The 22,175-nt window shown below is 50.7% G+C and overlaps 1 protein-coding gene and 1 long non-coding RNA gene across 5 annotated transcripts in view; both read right to left on the minus strand.

The window, feature by feature from the left end:
* The window catches only part of SLC45A3 (solute carrier family 45 member 3), a 30,867-nt gene extending 17,140 nt beyond the window's left edge, over window positions 1–13,727 (minus strand). For both annotated transcript variants that reach the window (XM_037410170.1, XM_037410171.1), the window contains exons 1-2: window positions 13,644–13,727; window positions 13,077–13,186 (exon numbers count right to left, since the gene is read on the minus strand). The gene's annotated coding sequence lies outside the window, so the exon portion shown is untranslated. The remainder of the gene's footprint in view (window positions 1–13,076; window positions 13,187–13,643) is intronic.
* A 244-nt stretch (window positions 13,728–13,971) lies between these two features.
* LOC119158650 lies at window positions 13,972–20,643 on the minus strand. 3 transcript variants are annotated; one of them, XR_005107932.1, is made up of 5 exons: window positions 19,612–20,643; window positions 19,006–19,112; window positions 18,407–18,588; window positions 17,741–17,869; window positions 15,616–17,616 (listed from the first exon to the last, which is right to left on the minus strand). It is a non-coding gene; the product is annotated as an uncharacterized LOC119158650 (long non-coding RNA). The 3 variants fall into 3 exon arrangements; XR_005107930.1 differs by lacking the exon at window positions 15,616–17,616 and adding an exon at window positions 13,972–15,601 and having other exon boundaries at window positions 19,006–20,643; XR_005107929.1 differs by having other exon boundaries at window positions 19,006–20,643.
* Between the last annotated feature and the right edge of the window lie 1,532 nt (window positions 20,644–22,175).

Raw genomic sequence — 22,175 nt, forward strand, 5'->3', positions numbered from 1 at the left:
CTTGGCAAAGGAAAAGGCAAAGCCTTGGCTCTGGGGAGAAGCACACGAGGCAGCCGGTACTGGCCAGCACTGGAGGCAGGAGCTGGTGCTGTGCGGGGAGCTCCGGTGGGAGCTGCTCCAGCCCAGCCATCCCCAGGTGATACGGACCCACACCTCCCCTCCCCACGGCACGGCAGGTTTGGTGCAGGAACCTATTCCCACCAGGAGCAGAGAGAGGGGAGGGGGCGAAGGGTATGGCTGGCCATTGGGTTTCCATTCATAACCACCCGTTACATTTCCAACCTTCCAAGGGGCTCTTTACGAATGTTATTAATTCCCCGCTCCCTGGAAGCCCTTTGGAAGAAAGGGTGGGAGAGAGCACAAGGGCGAGTGCTTAGGGAAGGGCTGTTCATACAGTGCCAGATCCTTTCACAGCTATCAGTGTCCATTCACCGCAGCTGAATGTGAAATACACCATGGAGAATAGCCCTGGCAGGCTTGCGCGGGATGAAATGGAAAACTCACCTGACCCCTCCTGACCCTCTCCCCTTCCCCCTCCCCTCCCAAATCTCCTTGACCCCATTCACAGCGTGGGGAGAGGGGAGTGGTCATTAAGCAGGGATGGGAGAACGGCCATTTATTTAGTCTCTCTGAATTAACTCTGCGTTTCCTTTGAGCTCGGGGGCTCCATTATATCGGCTTCGGCAGCTCTGCTTAGGGAAAGAGCAGCAGTGGGTGGAAATCCCCTCCGACGAGAACAAGGAAGACCTGGGCATCCCAGCCCATTTGAAATTCCCTCCCTCACCCCACAGTGCAGCAGCCCAGACACCAGGATATATTAATCTATGACTAAATGCTACAGATGCTTCCAGAGTTACAGGCAGGGGCAGGTCCCCGCAACAGCGCAGAAGACCTTCCACGCAGTTTGGTTCAAAGGGAGACATCTGAATTTACTAGGACTGGGGGGGTTAGTTCCTTCCTGCCGTGCTGCAATTCGTTGCTGCAGCACCTACAACGTGATCATCCGGCTTTCAGGGTGATGTAAAAGCCAGAGCTTAGTTCAGGCCCTCTTGTGCTTGCTGCTCTCCTGATGCAGGCTGATCCCCGGCCCAACAGACACGCACCGAGGCTGAAGGCAGCTCACCTCCATCCCCGCTTGGTGAACTGAAAGTAAGAAGCCAAAGAGAGAAGAAGCCGCCAATGTGAAGCACCTGCAGCCAGCAGCTGATTTTCAGGAGGCTGCATCTTCCCCCGTCTGTGGGCCACTAAACCAGACTGCACCCGCTCAGTGAGCAAAGCTCTGGTCTCCCGTAACCACCGAGCCATTCACCTTCCCTCCAGGTGGCTAGGGCTCACCAAGATGGACTTTGAGATGCAACCTCAGGTCCTGCCAGGCTCCCACTGCCTCAACCACAGAGCACAAGTCATTTCAGAGCCAGCAGAATACATCTGCAGCTGCCATGGAGCTGGGGCAGGGCACAAACCACCCGGTGACTTTCCCTTTACCTTTGGCCCTCCTGACCTGGGAGGCTGGTCAGTCCTGGTGAGCAGGGTTGGGCTGTTCCAGAGGCAACCCAAGGGACTGGTTCACTTCTGCAGAAGCTCTGGGAGGCATTTTTTGCTGATATCCTTCAGGTAAAGGTGCATCTGTGAGGGCAAGTGACCACTGAGTATCTTCTGTGTGTTACAGTGAGCAGCAGGGGCACGTGAAACAGGTCACTGTCCCACATTCACCAGCTGACCAAAGCAAAGGCACCAGGGAAAGGCAAATGAAAGTCCCTATGAGATGGATGCGGAGGTCAAAATATTTGTTAAGAACGGGAGTTAGGAAAGGATGTTTTCCAGCCTGGCAGGCTAACAGCACTGTCCTTGCTCTGCCTGCCATGCAGAGAGGATGCCTTCCAGGGTGGAGAAAGATCTGTCCCGCTTGCCCTTCACCCTGCACGTCTGTGGTATCTCACGCTCCTTTCAGGAGCTGTGCCAATAGCTTTATCCTCACCCCGCAATGAGAACATCAAACAGACAGCAGGGCAGCCCACAGGCTCCACTGACCTCCTGTCCCACAAGCTGCTTCTCTCTCTGGCAGACAAAGGAATCGCCCCTGCCAGGAGGCTTTCTCCCGGGCTTTGGCTGCCTTAGCTCCCGTGCCCGCCTGCTTGACCAGTGAAAAGGATACAGCAACAAAAAGTGGCCAGTTCCAGCTCATCCTCACCCTCCTCCTCCTCCTCCCCCTTTACAAACAGAAACTGCCTGTCTAACGAGGTCACTGACTCAGCGGAGGCCACGCTGACACTTTCGGAGCTCACCACACTTCTCCAAGGGACGGACATCAGCCCAGCAGCGCGCACCGCGATGGATGCCAGCGGGTATCATTAACTCTCCCACAGTTGGCAGGCGTCATTGCCACGTTCACCCAGCGGCAGCAACAGGCTTCGGGCCGCCTGGGAGATCCTGCTGCCGTCCACGCTAGGAGGAGCCTGGCCAAGATCAGACGGCGCAGGATGGAGCTGGGCACCCGGCTTTCTGCAGGCAGGCAGCAGCCCGGGCTGAAGGGCTGAAGCCTTGCCTTGCGGGTCTGCAGCTCAGCCCCATCTCCTTCAGGGACACCGCAAAAAGGTGACTGCACTATAGAGGGCCAAGTTCTGCTGTGGTGCGGTGAAGGACTGAGCACCCCAGTAAATACCCTGTAGCTGAGCTCAACTGCAGAGGGATCTTCAGACTGCGCTGAAGGAACCGCAACGGGACTGCTCATGCCCGCCACACGGCAGGATGGTTTAGGATGGTCTCACAGTGTTTTACCTGCTCGGGACTGGGATTTAACCACCAGACTTCATTAAGCACAGAAGCACCGCACGCTTCTGAGCACACACAACGCCACCTGAGAAACAGCAGTTTCAGCCTCGCTCATTCTGATCGCTCCCTCCTGACTCAGCGTCAGGTCTGCTATAAACAACCCGAGACCTCCAGACGAGGTTGGCTGGCTCTACATCAGAGCTACAGCTTTGTTTTGCTACTGCATGGCCCAGGCTCTGGCTTTTATTCACGAGAGGAGCCCGTGTTTTGGAGCGGGAAGGGAAAGGAAAGATGATCTGGTTCTGCTTTTCACTTAGGTTCATTTTTGGTGTTTAAATACCGTGCCCATCGCCCTGGCGTTTGGTCTGAGTCAGCCTCTCCCCCACCCCCCTCTTCCTTTTTTGATTATTTTTTTTAGCAGAAGAATAAAAATGTAAATTGAACTGGAAAGGGAAAAAATAAGCCCCCTCCAGGTGCCCCCCTTCTCTGCAGCGTGGTAACGGGCACAGATTATATCCGGCACCACATGACCAGGGCCCGTATTTATATGTCAGTGTGTAAAACCCACCCTGCTGAGCTGCCTTTTCTCTGCCTGAGGCTGGGGGCTTCTGCTACGCGTCTAGTCAAACAGGCCCACAAAGGGGATTAAGGAGAGCCCCTCAGCCCCGCAGAGTAATCCATCAAATTATCCCTTGTTGGCGTTGCTGTCCTCTTCAGGAAGGGGGGGGGGGGGGCTGGGGGGAGAGGAGAAAAAAAAAAAAAAAAAAGCCCTCCAAAGGCTTTTAAAGGCACTGAAATTACACTTGAGCCTGAAACACTCCACCCAGCTGCTGTAGCCCACAGCACAATGGGCTGGTTGTAAAGGGAATACCGGGAAGCGAGGGAAAAGAGATGGACGCTGTTAAAAAGGGCAGCAGCCTCCCCGTGTCTAAAACTCCAACAGGTGGCCCAGACCCCCCCGCTGCCGGGACCCCCCAGCAGTGCCGGCCACGGTAACACTTGGCTGCGCATCCCTGAGGCTCGAGGATGTGTGTGTTGTGCCCAGGACCCACGGACACGTCCTCCTCCTCAGAGAACCTTGCAAAGGCAGAGTCTGCACCCAAGAGCCTGCACCCATCACTGCAGAGGAGCACCCAGCCCTGCAGGGGACCAGGGCTGGGTCCAGCAGTGCCCCTGACCACAGGCTGTAGCACTGTCACCCCACGGTACCTGCCTGGTCCCCAGAGCTCTGCGGCTGGACAGTCCTTCGAAACCCTGCAGCACACCTAACACTGGCAGCAGGCTCGTCTGGGGCACGCTGGGGCACACGGCATCTTCACTGGTGCCCCCATAGGCAAAGCAAAGCCAAAGAACGCCCACGCTCACCAACATTCTGGGAATGTCTACCTGGATTGAACCTGTATTTTCTTCCACAGCTACCTAAATTGCACAAGGACTTTTGTGCCGGTCATTACCACCCTATTTGGAGGTACGATGTCCTCTATCCACCAGCTCTGCCTAAGCAAGCACGTGGGATTTCATGGGGTTGCATTACTGTAATCCTGCTTAGGGGAAACGATCACCGGGGGTGAAACAGGGAAAGCAGAGAGCAAAGCTCTTACCCCAGCAAACTGGAACTGGCAAAGAGAAAAGCAAACCGGTTCTGGTGGATGGCTGTTACCACGTACAGAGAACACATAGCTGTCCCACTGCATGCTACACAGGTCACCTTAGCACTGAAAAGTGACACACAACTGCGTTTTAATCACTAGTGCTGAGCCCCAGAAGAATAATTTCCCCATCTTTTACGGAGAAGAGATGGGAAGGCAGAAACCCTAGCTGCTTTACTGTGTCCATTTTGCAATGCCTGTTCACAGGGCTGGGAAATGGGAAGTGAAATCGGAACTTCTTGTTTCCAACCAAAGCACAAATGCCACATAAGGGGACATCTGACTCCTCAGCAAGCCGATGTCAACTTCGGCTCCGAGACAGCTCTAGGACTTCTACCCCATGACAGAGCTTCATCATTTCTGGCTTTATTTGGGAAGCTGTGACAGTCACGGGGCCAGCCGAGTCTCAGGACTAACCTTGGGATGGAGAGGACCATTCTGAGGTACCAGCAAAACCCAAGGGCCGGAGCAAAGGCCACAGCCGGCACTGACACGTGAGACTGTAAATCCAAACCATCAGCCACGGCTCCTGGGCCAGCAGCTGCCAGGGGCTCTGCAGAAACAAACCGCCCAGCCCCGGCAGGGGGGCGAAGGGATTCCTTCGCCCAACCCGCACCCCAACAGGCTGATTATCAAGTAGCAGCGAGGGGTCCGACAAATATAGCCCCAGCGGGAGCTGCCGCCAGCTAACACCGAAATCTAACCTTCCTTCGTTTTGCCAGAAGTCGTGTTTGCCAAGGGCTGCGCCGAGGAAAGGAGGAGGAGAGCGAGCAGCCAAAGCGCCACGCACGGCCGTCCCCGGAGAGCAGCAGGCACAGACTTCCACAGTCCCTTTTGCTTCAAGTTTTGGGAGCGTGACCTCGTGCTCTTCCTCAAAGGATATACTCTGAATCCTAGACACACACAGAACTAATGGGCCCTTTTGTAATCACATGGTAGTTAGTCCATTTTTTCATGGTAATTTTCTGGTCTGCAATTCCAGTTATTTGTGTCCCTGCCGGAGAAGTTTGATGCTAACATATCTCTCAGCGAGCCCTTTGACCTCTGCTGGCAGGTTGGTGGGTTTCTCCCTCTCTGTTTTCTGTCTCTAAAATGAGGTCATGGCTTTGAATGAGACAAAGAGCCTTTGCAGCGTGAGGAATAGCCCCAAGACAGCTGTGAGTACAGAACCCCCATCAGTCACATCAGACCCTGATGTGCTCGGCAGCAGCCCGCAGCTCTCCCGGGAACGGCTGGGTTTTACCCGCCTGCTCAGAGAAGAGATCATGCAAGTGCTCCTAGCAGAGCTGGTGCAAGAACGGATGCACAACAGGCAGCTACCTCTGGTGGGAGCATTAAAAGGGGGAGAGAAAAAAAGCAAAACCCTCCAAATACTTTGGGCTGGGAGTTGATCTAAGACACCGCTGTCCGCGCCGCCTGCCCCTCTGGCAGAGTTGCAATTTCCACCCCGCTTGCTGGCTCTCCAGCCACCCGTGCTCCCCATCTACCCTCTGGGCTTCAGCGGCCGGTGGAGGTGGGTTTGTGCCAATATGCTGTGACTGAAGGGGACAGTCTGGCAGCCGTGGGCCAAGCACCCTCTGCCAAAGGGACGCGTGAAGAGCACGCGTGCAGGGAATAACAGGATTTCTCTGGGGTGCTTTAAGGTCAAAGACCACATATCGGAGTCCCGAGATCTTTCTTATAAAAGCAGCACTTCTACGTGTCCGACTTCTACTTTGCTGTCTTAATGAGGACCCTCAGATCACCGCTGGAGCAGAGAGAACTTTTTCCTTATCATGACAGACCAGTCACAAGGCCTGGGTCTGAAAACATGAGATGCTATGATTTTTACTTCTGCCTGAAATTGTCCGGATAACGGCAAAGATAAGAAGCAATCAGATTTTATTTTTCAAGACAGATAAGTTTCACTGGAAGATCGTTACAGGAAACTGAAGAAGCCTTTTCCTTTCCCCACTCTCACTATCAGTTTCATGTGTAATGGACCCTGAACACGCAGGGATTTGACATTAAGCTGCAGCCGCTCACACAAAACACACGGCAGCATGGAGAATCTGGAAGGGGAGTTTTCCATTTTCAAAAGAGAAGGCTCAAAGCTGCCATTTGTACAGGAGGTGAATGGAGCAAGGCATTTTTACCATCCCCCTCACTCCCCACCCCATCTCTCCTTACAAACAGGAACCTAACTTCTGTTTTGAGCCCTGGAAAGAATATCAGTCCCAAATATTAGCTTGTTAGTAATTAAGCATGGAGTTCAAGTTCAAAGCTCCCTAGATTTTGCAGGGCACTCTGAGCAGGGGCGCTCAGGCTTTTTGCTGCACATGGTTAGTTTCTTGCTCTGGTACCGAGAGCACAGACTGCATCTATCAAGGAGGACAGGCAGGAAAGGGGTCAGAGCGCTGAAATTACTTAGCACTTGCTGAAAAAGTCTGCTGTAAAGCAGCGGATAAATGAAAGTTTGTGCATTTCAGACTCCGAGTAGAGGCAGGATTTTCTCTCCACGCTGGGCTCTCGCTTGCCCATGTTTACTGGAGTAAAGTTCAGTGAGCTACAAATGAAGCAGAAAAGACCTCTGATATTCCCGCAACATGCTCTGGGCTGCCTTGGGCAAACAGCCAGGGCACCTCGGGCAGGCGCAACGCTGGCTGTGCCCAGGAAGAGCCAGGAAGGAGCTTATCAACAGCAGCGTCTCGGGCCACTCTGGTTGTGCATCAGCATGTGCTAACTAGCCTCAGTTACAGTCTTCTGTTAGCAGAGGGGATAACTAGCATTCCCTGCTCTTGCCCAAAAGGCTTATACGCTGCTATCAACATTGGCCACAGACAGTGATGAATGGGAGTATCTGGGGGCAGCACAAACGTAGACTGTGTTCACAGAAATCAAAGATGAAAGAGGCCCTGTTGAATCATCTTCCCCGGGGCTGCTGCAGGACTGCTCCCAACAGCACATTCTCCAGTGATTTGTCCAGTCTGGATGGATGGGTCTCGAGTACTGAGGTTGCAAGAATTTCCCCTGAAACAATATCCATGGGCTAAGAGATTTAATAGCTGGGAAGCGACCTTCCTTCCTTCCCTCCCTCCCTCCAGTCATCCCCTATGTAATTCCTATGCTCTCCTTTTTATATGCATGGTCAGACCCCTCTCCAGACTACATTTAGCCACTTTCCTAAACCTAGCTTTAGTCAGTCCTCACGAAAAGCCACCCTTCCAGGCCCATTAATTGCTCAGTCGGCCTTGGCTGTAGCACAGCAGCCTTTTGTTCCAGCATTGCTCCAGCTGCTCCCACCACCCCTTGCACACAGGAGTCGTTTTGTCATAAACATTCCCAAACGCACCTCTGAAGTCTAACAGCAACAGTGCCCGCACAAAGCCCTCCCCTGTCACGCCAAGAGCCAGTACCTGGTACGCACAGAGCGCTGCCTTGGAAAGCCACTGTCATCGCATTGTTCCTTTGTGCTCCATCTCTTTGTATTTATGAACTGCCTCTCGCCACAGACCTACAAGGAAGCTCTCTCTGTGACCAGAACAATCCTTCAGGCTGTTTGCACAGCTCTAAGCAAAGGGAGAATTTTTGCCAGAATCCAGACTGAGGTAGCACAGCGACGACCAGTACACCACACGGGCAGGGAGAGCACCAACAGGGGATAATCACCACCAGCAGTGTCAGCTCAGGTCTTGTAGATCACCAAAATGCTTTGGGTACCCCCTCTCCAAACAGAGGATCACACCAGAGGTGGCACTACAGCCCTGGGCAGAGGGGAAAGAGATGAGTGTAACTTCCCAGACCAGTGGCAGAGCACACTGCCGATGGAAAAAGTGTAAAATCACCAGCAGGGAACTCGCACACAGGTTCCAGAGTGACGTGGAGGCTTTTGGCCTCTGTGCAGAGAGGACAGAGAACTGAGTGAGTACACCTACACCCACCTGGAATCCAACTGAAGAGCCAGCTCTGCCCATTGCTCCTAAATAAGAAGCAGGCAACTGGGAGGAGAAGGCAGAAGAGAGTCAGATTTGAGGTTTGATCACCACCTCCGTTTCTTTGACGTAGCAGGTCAGATTCCAGCAGGAATCACTCCTAGCATTCGGTAAAGAAAGTGTGATCCATGGATTTTATTGCATGCACTGTTTCACTAAAACTCTTAACCCATAAACCTAGCGCAAGATTTAGATGTTATCCACAACTATGTACACATCATTCCTGAAGTTGGCTCTAGCCTGCTCTGCAAGAACATTAATGGCTTTTGAGTGCTGACAGCTTGCACTGATTTGAGTCAATGCACTCACTGTATTTGCATTTTTCTTGAAGTCCTAGCTCCTGGAGACAAACCACCATGGAGACCTTCAGCTTTCAATAAAATGAAGGTGGAAGAAAATCCACTCCCTTGATTGAAGGGAAAAACCTTAGACCTCACAAACCAAACACAGTACCCATCATCGTTTTAAGTTTCTTTTTTCAAATAAACCTCGTTGTTTTGCCAGAGGCCATCCTTACACCTGAGTATTCAAAACCTGGCAATTATGAGAATTCATCTGCAAGTCCCCAGAAGCTGGTTCCTTCTGAAATCAACAGAGCTGATTTCAGGTGTTTCTCAAAGAAGGTCTCCCTGAATGTAAGACAGGGCCAGGTCCCCAAGATCTGGACTAGCAGCAGTTTCTTTTAGTACACATAAAGTAACAAGGAAAAAGAAAAACGTTTCAGAGCTGCAAATCAAGCACCTGCTTATTGCTGTGTGTGTTCCAGCCACCCTCCAGCACCGAGACAAAGAAGCCATTCGGACCACATTTCTACAGAACATTTCTTATTTTGCCAGACAATATTCACGGGGGTCTGTTTCTCCTCTTCTGCAGGCTGGCAAAATGTTAAACAAATATTTTTGAACTGCAAGAGGAACTGACATTTTAGGATATGAAAACAAGGAGGAAGGGCACAAATTTGAGGACCTCCAAGGAACAGCATGCATACAAATAATAATAATAACTAAATGGTGCCTTTATAGTTCCATTTAGTTATGTTTTTTGAACAAGCAACTCAAGAGCTTCATTTGTGGACGCATCAGCAAGTTCTGCAGGCCTGCAGCACTAGATCAGACTGATTCTTACAGCAGTGAGGAGCAACAGCAGCACAAGAAGTAGAACAGGCTTGAAGGGTTCAACATATTCAAACATCAGGCACAGAACTGCAAAAAGAAACCTTTGATTTACTATCCTCCTATTCTTTTGTGGGGAGCGCAAGGTTTCCTTTATGTTACACGGATCCGTGCTTACAGACGGTCTTCTCTGAGCATCTATATCGTGTGGCAACCTTGCAGAGACACCTTTAAAGTTTCCCAGTTTTATAAAAGCAAGGATTCCTCTGTGATGCTCTCTGTCCTCTCAGCTGAGCCCTAGGATCCTTGTTTTCACACGGAGAGGTTTGATGTCTGATATTAAACATTCAGAAATCAAGTAAACATTGAAAACAGTTGACAGGTGCTCACAAGCTCCTCATGACTCCCTTGCTCCACTCACAGCACAACCTTGGTCATGAGTTTAACCGCACGGCTGAAGGATCACAAGACTCCGCAGGTTGGCTGTCTAGGGTTAGTTTTCGTTAAAAGTAGCTGTCTTAGGCTGACTGCCCCCCCCCCCCCCCGCAGAAGCCACAGGACACCGTCATATGATGGAATTGTTTGCAACAGCAGAAGTGAACGGAGGAGATTCACCAGACAGAACTCTTTTTGGTTTCTGCGCATCCCTCTCCACACCACCCGGTGCTTCCTTCTCTCCAGGCACGAGGCTTTACAGCTATTATTGCTTTGTCACCCCCTACCACTACGTGCGGTTGCTCTCCTCCCATCCCTTTGGTCCTTTTGCTTCGGCTTCCTCGTAGCCTTGACTCCATCACAAACCTCCACAACTTTCACCCAATGGGTCAAGTGTTTGGCTTTGATGTTGCCTTAGCCAAGATAAAGGAGATAGCAACTCACACATTAAAGAAAACCCCACACAGTCAACTACCAAAACAAGACACTCCTTGGATGAACTGCTCCAACATAGAGAAAGGTGGAGGATAAACACAAACAGATGTTACTCACAACACTTATAGCTCATCTGAAAAGCTCTACAATCCCACTGTGACAAGAGTGGTATAAACCTCCAGAGAGACTAAAATCAGAGGACTGCATTAGTCCTATATCCACTGCTGCGTACGAAATACGCTTAAATTGCCTGAGAATATAGAGCATCGATAAAAAAAGAGAATACAGAGTATTGATAAAAAAAAGAGACAATCAGCAAATCGCTTCGTAAAGTTCGTTACGTGTTTTCTCTGGTCATTTAAGCAAGCTCCTAGCACTGGTCTAGACTGGCACCAGACCTGACTGAGTTACAAGCAGCTTGAATCCAACCAACCGCTAGTACCGTCGGGGAGAACACACAAACCCAGCAGTATTCTGAAGTTCTCGGCCACATCACCGCCTGCAGTACTCCTTCGACAGGGAACAGTCAGAAAACTGCCACAGGCAGAACTTTTCACACCATTTTTTATCAGTGTAAAACTATGGAAACCAGAGATTGAGACTAATATAATCTAGCAGATTAGAAATATCACTATTATAAAGACTACTTTCACCGAGCATCAACGTTTGTCTTCCTTTGCTCTTGTACATCCCTCAGTATTAATTTGCAAACCCTCAGAGCTTCTGGTGGATCCAACACAAAAGGCTCTGGGTTATGATTTTCACAGTGATGCAGGCACTCTGCGAACAGGCGAATATTTCCAAAGAAGCTTTGCAGAAAGACACGCAAGGAGACACACGCAGTTATGTTCAAAATGCAGGTTTTGCCTTGTCACTTCATCATACAGTGGATTCAATGCTTTTAGCACCAGCTTTTTTTGGTCCATACTCTGAACAAAGCTTCCACAAGCAACTTCATTACAAAACTAGGCAGCTATCGTTATATACAGTTTTTAAAATTATTTTCAGGACTGCGCACTCACAATGCCATCAGCCACAAGAGCCCAGCCATCACCCTAAATTCCATATGGAAGCTTTAGTCAAAAGAGCAGAGATGTGTAACAAGGGAAAAACAAAAACACACACACACACCCCTCAACACTGCCACTGCAGTGCTCCTGCGAAATAAACAGTTTGGGGAAAAGGTTAACAAGAGTTTATGCTAGACATCCCTACTTTCAAAGATAAAGCGGAGCAAAGGCTACATTTTCTAACTCAGCGAGCAGTCCAGTGAATTCAGCTTCTCGCACTATGGCTGTAACATTTCTCACTGCCCACAACAGCTGACTGTCCACTTCCACAACGACGCTGCTGGTGGAGTTTGTCCCGAACATATTGCAGTATCTACTATCACTCTTATTACATTACAGTGACAGTAATCTTAGAGCCACTAAGAGCACTGCTTTGTTCGCAGATAATGTTATCCTTATCTCCAGGCAGCTTCTACACAAAGCCATGGGGCTTGGGCCTTCTAGCAACAGCTCCACGGTGGGAAACACCTTGAGGTTCAGGTACTTTGTAACTGGAACCTCGCCAAGGAGACAAGATGTTCTTACAGCTGACACTGCACTGTAACAAGCTGTAGAGGGATATACCCACCAGCAAACAGCGCAAGAAAAATCTCCCTACAAGGAGAAGTTTCCTACTAAATCCCAAGATTGGTTTATGCCCTGAAATACAGGGATTGGTATCCCTTGTAAAGCTCTCATTTAATTTGCTATTAATTCTGGAGATTCTTGTTATCCATATCAAATTTCTAATCCTTTTTTTCAAATCCCAGAAGCCAAGCGCTCTTGGCTTCCACGATGCTTTGCGGTAATAAGTTCCAGAGTTTAAGGCACTGCCTGGAATCCAAGCGCAGGGCTGGCAATCTGGCATGCCTGGGTCCGCCACCGCGGCCACTCCCCACTGAGTGGAAGGGCAGTAGCTACGGATGATGCAAGAAAGTCCAGGTAGCATCGCACATTTAAGAAAAACAGAAAGAAAATTGCAGGTAGGGTGAATAATATAAAACGTTTAAAGGCTGGTACATGTTTTTCAGGAGTGCCTGCATGACTTCAATGCCCAGGTCATTTGGGTACTTTTGAAGTTCTTACTCATGTTCTGTTTCTATAAATTTCTAGTTATTCTCACGTTATACAAAGGCTGCTCTCTTCAACCCACATCTAGAACAGTGCCAGAATGGGACACGGTTTGAGCCTGGGCACTTTCCCTGTATTGCTCATGAGTCTGACAAATCTAGATGAGGATCAGGAAAGCTGCTCCTGACACATTTCCCTTCCAAAAAAATTTTTTTTTTTTTTTTAAACATAAGCATCTTGCCAAGCCTGGCTATCGCCAGCATAAAACTATTAGTTTATTCTAGTGCCTGCCACTTGCTCCTAAAGCTGTCATCTGCAGGAAGACAAATTATTCTTTTAGTTTATGTTTACCATAAACAGCTAAGGCGTTTTACTACCAAAGTCTCCAGTCATGCCGAAGTCAGTAACGTAGGGACTGTCCCCGTTAGGATCTTTAGGCACCGCTTTTAAGACAACAGCCTCCTCCCACTCCCGCTGATGGGGAGAGACAAGTTATCCAGCGCAGGCAGAGCCCTCGGTGGGGTGCAATGGAAACTGCCCTTTGCCAGGCGCTGGCTCCTTCGGTTCTAAGGATTCACTGACCTGTCCCCACAAGTCTTCAGGATTCCTGGGAGCCGGCGGTCACATCACGCTTCCCAAACTCCTTTCCCATCCGAGAATCTTTAACGCGAACTCGGTCGCAGCAGATGTCTCTGTAACAATGAGAAGCACGGGGGGGCAAAACCTCTCCTGCCACATCCCGGCCCTGGGAGGGCTCGGGGCGGCCTGGCCGGGCGCAGCGCCGCGCTACCTGCAGCCGCTCCCGCTTCCCCGGGCGCCCGGGGCTCCCACCGGGAAGCAGCGCGGATCCCAAGGAGCATCAGCAGGACCACTGCAGCAGGACCCGGCGCAGCCGCCCCAGTACCAGCGCTGCGCCGCGCCCCCGCCGCCCCCCGTCCCGTCCCCCCGGCGCTGCCCAGCTCCGGCTCCCGCATCCCGCCGCCGCTCGGGCTCGGCGCTCTGCCGCGACCCCCCCACAACGCCCCCCCGCACCGCTCCCGTCCCCCCGGCGCTGCCCAGCTCCGGCTCCGGCTCCCGCATCCCGCCGCAGCTCGGGCTCGGCGCTCTGCCGCGCCCCCCCCCCCCAACGACCCCCCCCCCCAGCCCTACCTCGGCGCGGCCGGGGCTCAGCCCTCCGCCCGGCCCCGGTGCGGCGCCCGCGCCTCCGCCGCCGTTTAAATGGGCAGGTTGCGGCCCGGCAGGGAGCATGCGCTGCCGCGGGCGGAGCGGGGCCGCGGGGGGGCCCGGCCGCCCCCCGCCGCCGGGCAGAGCAGCCCCCAGCCCCCGCGGCCGGCGGAGCGGGGCTGCCCGGGCCCCCAGCGCGCCCGGTGCCGCTGCCAGCAGCCCCGCGGGGACCGGGCATCCACGCAAACCACTGGCATTTGGAGAAGGAACATCTCCCTCCCCCCCCCCCCCTTTTTCCTCCCTTCTTCCTCGAGTATTACCCAGTGTGAATGGTTTCCCGTTTTGTTTGATTTTACTAACCTATTCATTACTTGTAATTGCTCGGATTGTATGCAAATGGATTCCCATGCTATGGGAAGCTTGTGACCTGGCCCCTGGACATTATTCATGGTAGATGACTGCTTCAAATCACATGGCGTGTGAGGGAGAGAGACAGACAGAATATATATGCTTGTACAGAGAGATCTAGACATTGTATCGGTATCTAACTTGTCCAACAATCGCTGAACAGAACTGCGAGTTGAGGAAAATGAATGCTCTTATTCAAACGTACAGCCCTCAAGATGTGGACCCTCAGAAGGAACAGCCTTCCTTAAACATCTGCATCAACAAATATCTTTTTTTGTGTGAACACTCACGAGCGGAGGATAGGAAACAGGAGACAAGAATGCAGTCGACAAAACCAGCTGTTCTTAAATTAATGTTTGCAAATGCTTGGGCCAGTTCTTCAGCTGATAGGTCATCAAAAGACTTGTACTAGTTTGTACTATTTAAAGATTTGGCCCCCTGTTCTGCAACGTATTCATCCAGCTCTGCTTGCTGCAGAAATATTACAAAGATCTTGTTATTTTTAATCTTCGCAGGGTCCCCTCCTTTGAGCAACTTTGTACCTCTCAAGGTCAAAAAATCCATTTCCATGTCACATTTCAGCTTGGATCAGCAGGATAGTCTTGTTTTCACTGTGAGCAGCTGTTCCCTCCCAAAGTTTGCTGAAAAGACTTACCCTACATCGAAAAAGCAGAGAAGCACCTGCATTTGTTGTCACTTGAACTGATGAGAACTCACTCTCGCTGTGTGTGTGGGGGGGGTGACAAGGAGAAACGGCACCACTGTTTCCTGAAAAAAGTTTTTTGGCAGTCCAGATGCAGCTAGGAACTCGCAAAAACTGCTGAAGAGCTAGGCTATGACTTCAGTTGGTGAAGTGCCAGGGTCCAAATTCGGGTGGGGAGAACTGCCCCTGTTTTATAGTCAGGGAAGTTCAAAAGCAATTAAATAGCTATTAGTGCTGCTGCTTTTTTTTCTCTCTTTTTTTTTTTTTTTTTTTTTTTTCTTCTCCTTTTTTTGCCCTGGAGCGTCTGACTCTCAGGAGGTGGGTTCCCAAATGCTGTGCACTGAGCTCGAGGAGCTGGGCATTGCAGGGCTCAGTGGTTAGACTAGCAGCATGAATTCGAGTTTCCTATCTTCTATTCCCGGCTCTGACTCACTGGGTGAGCTTGGTCCAGGCACAAGCAGCCAATTTTATAAAAGAAATTGCAGGCTGTGGTGGTGAATACTCCTAGACCGTCGCGCAGAGGAAGCTCTGCTCGTTTCGCCGCATGCCACAGCGGGCTGGCACTGTTTGAACGGGCTGGGAGTTCCACGAAGCTCTGCGAGTCAGAGAACAAACCAGCAGCTCCGCTGGATGATACCACCTCCCTAGGATCATCTATGCTCACAACAGGACGCAGGGCAGGTCATAGGAAGGTCTGGCTTGTTACTCTCAAAACTCTGGAGGGAGATTTAACATGTACAGTTCCATAGCTGTACCAAAGAGCAATACCTCCTGGAGATGGACAGGGCTTGCTCAGAAGCGGTGCTCCAGACCAGAGGCAGGGCAACCTGTGCTGTTAACGGACAGATCACATTTTTTAGATTTACCAGGCAGAAGGTGGGTTTAACTACGGCTAACAGGGCAGATTAGGACAACTGATACTCTGCTATATCAAACACTAGTTCATTCATGCTTCAGTTATGTTCCTAGGGCACACGACCAATGCCCTTCCATCGAGGCACCATAAAAGTTAGGTGCTTCTCAAATACTTCAGCCTTCCCATCTCTCGTCTCATTTATCCTTTAATAAAGCAGTGATAACAATATTTGTGCACTCTGACAAGCACTTGGCAACTTGTTGATAAAGGCTCCAGCTGATGCGATATATCTTTATTGCAATAATCTCTTCAAATTCCAGCCAGACGCTCTGCTCCTCCACAGAAAGCATTCACGAGTTCTAGCTGCAGGTGAACGCACCTCTAGTTCCTCCCTCTTCAGCAAGGCATTTTCACACTTACTTAAAGCACACCTTCGCCTCACCTGGCCTCTGCTGTACAGGACGAGCTCCATGCTGAACTGCTACGTCTCACACTGGTTCCCAGTACAAGGAGCGCAGAGGGAACCCTGAGCTCCTCTACATGGTTTTTCTTTGCACAACTTTTGCCCCTTCCTCTCCACGACACCACTGTTTTTATTTATTGCCTCCTGCTCTTCTCTGGGACAAGACCATACCTTTCTTTAAGCTGACAGCAAGGTACTACTACTGCACAGATAAAGAAGAAAACAAAAAAAGAACAATTACTCCCCTTTAGAGGAATAAGCACTGGAAGTTACACCCAGACATCATAAGAGAGACTAAGGTGGCAGCACATCAGAGACAGCACTTGCACGGCTGTGAGCAAGCACAGATTTGAGTTTCACGGTCCCCAACACAGCAGGGGCAGCTGCGAGGGCGGCTTTCACCCTGCGCTGCCTCTCGCCAGCTCACGCACCAATGCAGCGTTTGAGTGCCAGTTTCCAAAACACCGATGCTTGCCTACGGGGCCTCAGCCGAGGCTTTCCACAGTCATTTCACAAACGTTACCAGAAGGAAAGAAGGGACATGTCACCACAAGAAGTAAAATACAGCCACACACTGGTGGAACTTCCACTTCTCCCTGCTCAGGTCCTCCTTCCTTCCACCACGGCTCTACGGATCTCACATCTACCAGACAACTCCCCACAGCTGAGCAAGACCAAAAGACCAGGCATATCCTGGAGCCTTCTCACATGCTCCTGTAACTCATCCACCAACCAGCCGAGGATTTCACAGCACGTTAGAGGTTTTCCTGTTGCAGGGCTCCATGCTGATGGCTGCTGAGGATCCCACACCTCGATCCCAGAAGCACTTTGGCAAGGGCCCAGTGGGATCTTTGGTGGGATCAGCAGCTCTGAGAATTTAGACCATATAGTTGGGTACCTAAACATGGCAATAAGAGCCTGACATTGTTTCTACTACTGGTTTCAGTAGATCCAGTCCTAGGCTTATAAATAGACCTAATCATTTTGCTGAAGTAGGACTAGAAGACTGAGAACATTGCAGGATTGAGCCATCATGGGAATCTGCAAACTAGACTGATTTATCGAAGTGGGGAAATCCAGAGTCAACTGCCCTCTCAGCTGCTCGTGCCTGATTAGATCATAGCATAGATTTCCCCCATTTTATCTAAATCTCATCTACCCGTGGAGCTCATGGTATTGCCTAGAATATCGACGGGGGTAAGGCACCCTCACAAGTGGCAAATAAAACACGGAGCCAAAGAGCAGGAGACCATCTCAGCTTTACCTTGGGCACAGGGAGCGCTGTGACAGCTCAGGCTCTTCTGCCACAGCAACACAGAGAGAATGCACAATCCTGATCTCCTCTATGGATCTTAATCTGGCTGCACAGAGAGATTTCGTGGATGGTGTGATCTACTCTGGAAGCCACATCAGCCCCAGCCTGGCCAAAGGTAGCTTTAAGCCCATTTCGTGCTTAATTACAGAAAAAAACGAGTCCTGAACTTGATTGCAGATGGTCTGCTGACTCACAATACAAACCTTTTGCTCTCTGTAAGCAGAGAAAATAAACCCATTCTCAGCACCCCACCCAGGGAGGTTAGGAGTGACTATGTACAGAGCACTCAGATGCCAAGGTGGAAAAGTGTTAAGAGAAATGCAAAGCAGAAACATACTCTGGTGGTGCTGAGAGCTGTTGCCTCAAAAACAAAGGTGGGAATTCATGCTGCACGCTCAGGGCTTTTAGAAGGATCTTTCTTGACACGCCGACAGCCCCAGACCTCTCGTGCCAGTTGGGAGCGATGCTGCCAAAAGATGGACTGTGTGTAACTGTGTCTAATGCACCTTTAAAGAGAAAAAGCCACTAGAACAAACAAAAGCAGCGCCCAGCTGCACAAGCTGTTTATACTTGAGGTAGCCAGAGCAGGCGGCTCCACTTTTGGGCTTATCTTCACTCTCTTTCTAAACAGGAAATGTATTTTTGTCTCAAGCATTTCAGGAGAAGCCATCAGGCTAAAACCTTCAGAATGTGGGGTACCAAAAAATTAGCATTTCAGCTCCTTTCGTGAGCCCTGAGAGGTGGCGGGTGGGTCCCCAGAACAGCAGGGGTATCACCTCTAACCACAACGCGAGGCACCGCCGGGCCAGCTCTGCTGGGCACCAGGGGCATCCGACACATCGGCTGCAGGAAAACAAAGGGATGGAAGTGGGGCTACCAGATCGGCTCTTGTGCATGTGAAAACTGCCACTGTCAGCATAACTGAGGAGGGAGAATTTGGCGCAGGCAAACTATAGAAATTGCATTTTCCATGGCAATAGGGTTTCCTTGATAGAGGCATTACCTCTGCCCGGAGCAGTGCCAGGCTGGAAAGTGCCCGCTCCTGAAGACTGAAGAGAACAGCACATGTTCTTGCTTCCTCCCTGACAGCAAAGCAAAGCTGCAACATCCCAGAGGTTTACTATCTCCTGGCTCAGCACCACCATCCCCAGCTAGCCGCGCAAGCAGCTGGTTGTCTCTGTAAGACTGCAGGGGGGACACTGTGTCAGCACTACACTGGCTTTGCACAATTTTAATTCTCCCGGTTTTGCTGTAAGTTTCATAATATTTAGTATCAAAGCATTTGGAGTCATGGATTTAGTGAGGTGGGATTATTTTTTTTCTTTTTCTTTTTCTACATCTTTTAGTTATACATCTAGATCCATTTCTACATCTTTTATAGAGAAAAGCTTGGAAACATGATTGGCCGTAAACTGCCAAAATCAAAAGGCAATTAGTTCTTGGCTTTTTGGTTTGTTTTGTTTTTTTTAATTGGGAAGCTCAAGACTTAAACAATCTCATGATTTTTGAGACTGCAAAGCCTGTCTCATATTGCAAGGGCTGGATTTGGTTAGAGAGATATTCCTGTTTGGTAGGGAGATGGGGTCACCGTGTACCACTTACTGGTTTCCAAGGCCTTTGCAGACAAGCAAACTTGCTCTCTCGTCCAAGTCCTTATTGATACTGGAACAGCTCCCACTGTTTGCCGCTCAGTGTCAACGTTACTGTCCCTGCAGGCGATGCAGAAAGAAAGAAGCTGTCCGTGAAACTGTGTATATGAGCGTTGCTAAACTGGGTTTGAAATCTGGGCATATCTGCTATGTTTACAGAGTGCAGGACAAACATTTTAGCATTCCCCCTGCTGTTCCCTGGGCTGCATTCTTAACCTCTGCCTCTTCCAGCCAGCCTCCTTTCCCCATACACAGCACCACGTGCTCCGTTGCCTTCCCTTCTTTTCAGGATGTAGCCAGTTTTGAACTCTGCCACCTGCCAAGCAAGCTGTGGTTGCCCCTTGCCCTGTCAGGACACTGCAGATCCTGGCAGGGAGGGATGTCCTTGCTAGGAATAGACGAGGAGAAACAGCCAACCTCAACAGCACCACAAAATCTACCTTCACTAAGGGGAAGTTAGAAAGGAACCGAACAACAACAGCTCTGCTGAACCCTCTTCCCCCGCTGTTGTTCTGTGCCTTCTTTTTTTTTTTTTCTTTTTTCTTTTTGTTGCTGTCACCTCCGGTGTGCAGGTAAGCCCAAATTTCCCCTGTGTGAAAAGGAAGCACAGCTCTGTTTCAGTCCCCTGCCTGAGAGCAGCCACAGCCTCCAGCTCGCCAAACCTCTGGCTCCTGTGGACTTCAATCCTTGGCATAGCAAAGCTTGCCACCCACACCTGGCCTCTGGCCACAGCGAGCTCTTTAACCTTCTGCATCGCAAAAGCAGCCAGGCACCACTTTGGAAGGCCACTGTAAGGATAAAGATCACTTTGCAACACCTAGTTCTACGACCTACAGCGCATCTCTGCTACCACCCTGCCTCTCCTCCCCCAGTACGTCACTCCTCGCCTACCTCAGTCCTACAAATGAGGCAGGGAAAAATTGCCTGGCCAGGACCTTCAGCAGCAGCACAACAGATGCCAGGTTAGGAAAGGTACCACTCTCCTCAAAATCTTGAGCTACATCACCCACCCGAGTATCAGGTAATTGCTCACACTCTGCCCACTGCCTTCCCACTCTTACCCCAAGGAGGTAAATGTTATTTCACTGTGCCCAGAGTCACATTGCCAGGGGGCACAGCAGACAATGCTGGCGCCAGTTTACAATTTCCAGCCCACGGGGTAAGATTTGAGGGTCTTCCTCGTGAAATAGCCTATTTTGATTCAAATCTGGTTAGAGAAAGCCGCCTATGGATTGAGCTCGTTCCCACCCTGCACGTTTGGTACCGGCAACTTAAAGCTACTCTCTGCCTTGCTGCCCTTTAGTTCTGCTAAGCTAGAGACAAAGCAATGGATTTCTTTCTGGTTTGGGTGCCAAGGAAACTGTCAGCTCCCATTCAGTCTCCAAGCCTTTCCCTGCAACAGACTTGCTCAGCCACTTGCAAATGATGCACCCCATGAGCCATCCAGTCAATTTCCCAGGACAGCTTCAGCGCTGAGCGCCGGCCACGGGACCCCGGGACACTCGGTAGGTAACAGATGAAACCAGGGGCCCTGGTATGCAAGAGGCTGATGACCTTGACTAAACAATAACTTACTAATACAAGTCCCTCTGGAACAAGGGCAACTAGATGAAAAAGCAGGTCTTGCTGTTTGTTCCAGTTGGGGGCCATCTCATTTCTTTAATGAAATTCTACTTATTTGCAAAGGGACATAAAAAGTTCCAGTTCCTTGAATAAAGCAGGGCCTAAACAATGAGAGATGCTGCCTTTGATTATAAATCCAAACCTTTTCTCCAGGCAGAACCCCTTTCTCCAGGCAGTACCTAACGCCACAGCACTCAGCTCACCCTGGAGGTGCCCCCAGACCCGTTCTGACTGAGCCCTTAGCTTTTCTGCCCCGACTCAATTTTTTTCTTTTACTTTCCATCCCTCCTTCTCTCACATAGCCACGACTCCTCCAGGCGACATCTCTTAACTTCAGCAAGCCCTGCTGCTTGCAGGACGGTTCTCAGCTTTGCCAGAGTTTTGTGCAGGACTTGGAGTCGGCTCTTTCAGAGTAATTCTTTGGCTCCATCCCAGGCGTGCACACTCCTGCAGATGTCCTAACAGAAAACAAAAAAGGCGGTCCTCAGCCTAGACCTTGACATCCGAGCATAGGAGGAGACAGGACAGATGGATCCGAGTAAAACAAACAGGAAGAGGGGCAAGGTCATTGCTTTGCACCCCAAGAAGAGCTTGGGATGGGGTTCCAATCCAGTTTGTATCGGACCACTGAGCCTCCTGTGTGGCGTATCTCCCACTGCAGGGTGCACAGCGGGATCTGCAAACAGGAACCATTATGGGAAATGGGGTACTGGAGCCCCTGAGGTGGTGCTCACACCATAAAGGTGCTGCTCAACTGTTACCCTGTGGTGGTAGGAGACATCCAAGGCAAGCGATCGCAGCCAGGCAAGGAGGAGGGCAGCAATCTGCAGGGGGTGAAACTAATTTTGAATAAAAGTCCACCCTAAAGCAAAGCCCCTGATGCCGTCTGAACCATCATCAGTTTCCAAAGGGAAAGCCCTCAAATCTCCGACTTCCAGCCTCCCGAAGCCTTGTAAAACCTTCAGGCACAGCCAGTGGCACACAGGCTGAGGGGCAGAATTGCCTCTCCAGTAGAGGAACAGGTTATCTGCCAGGCAAGAAAGTCAGATTGCCTGAAAGAAACACGCCACGTTCAGAGGGTGCTTACACACTTCAGATCACTGCAAATTGACTTGCAAAATCCTGCTTGTCACCGCAGCAGCCCCGCGGCCATCCCCGTGCCCACGCGCAGCACCCCACGTGCTGAGCCAAACCCGCTCGCCAGCTCTCAGCCTGCCAGGCTGAACAAGACCTGAGCTCCCAGCCTGAAGGAGCCATAGGAAATTACGTGTGTCCAAACATATATTTTACAGCCTGAACTGAGATCCAACCCCAGCCATGAGATGAAGAACTACGCATTGTTGTGGACACTGCTGGAGATTTCCAGGGGTATTTGCTCCAGCAGCTCAGCTGCGAAGAGCAGTAACAATGGTGGCAGAGAACTGCCGTAATTCATCGTGAGTGGATGAAGCACAAACCTGAAACAGAAAATAACTGTATTTACAGAAACCACCCCAGCCA

This window comes from Falco rusticolus, chromosome 17 (genome assembly GCF_015220075.1).
Source record: "Falco rusticolus isolate bFalRus1 chromosome 17, bFalRus1.pri, whole genome shotgun sequence".
In the NCBI taxonomy this organism is placed as follows: domain Eukaryota; kingdom Metazoa; phylum Chordata; class Aves; order Falconiformes; family Falconidae; genus Falco; species Falco rusticolus.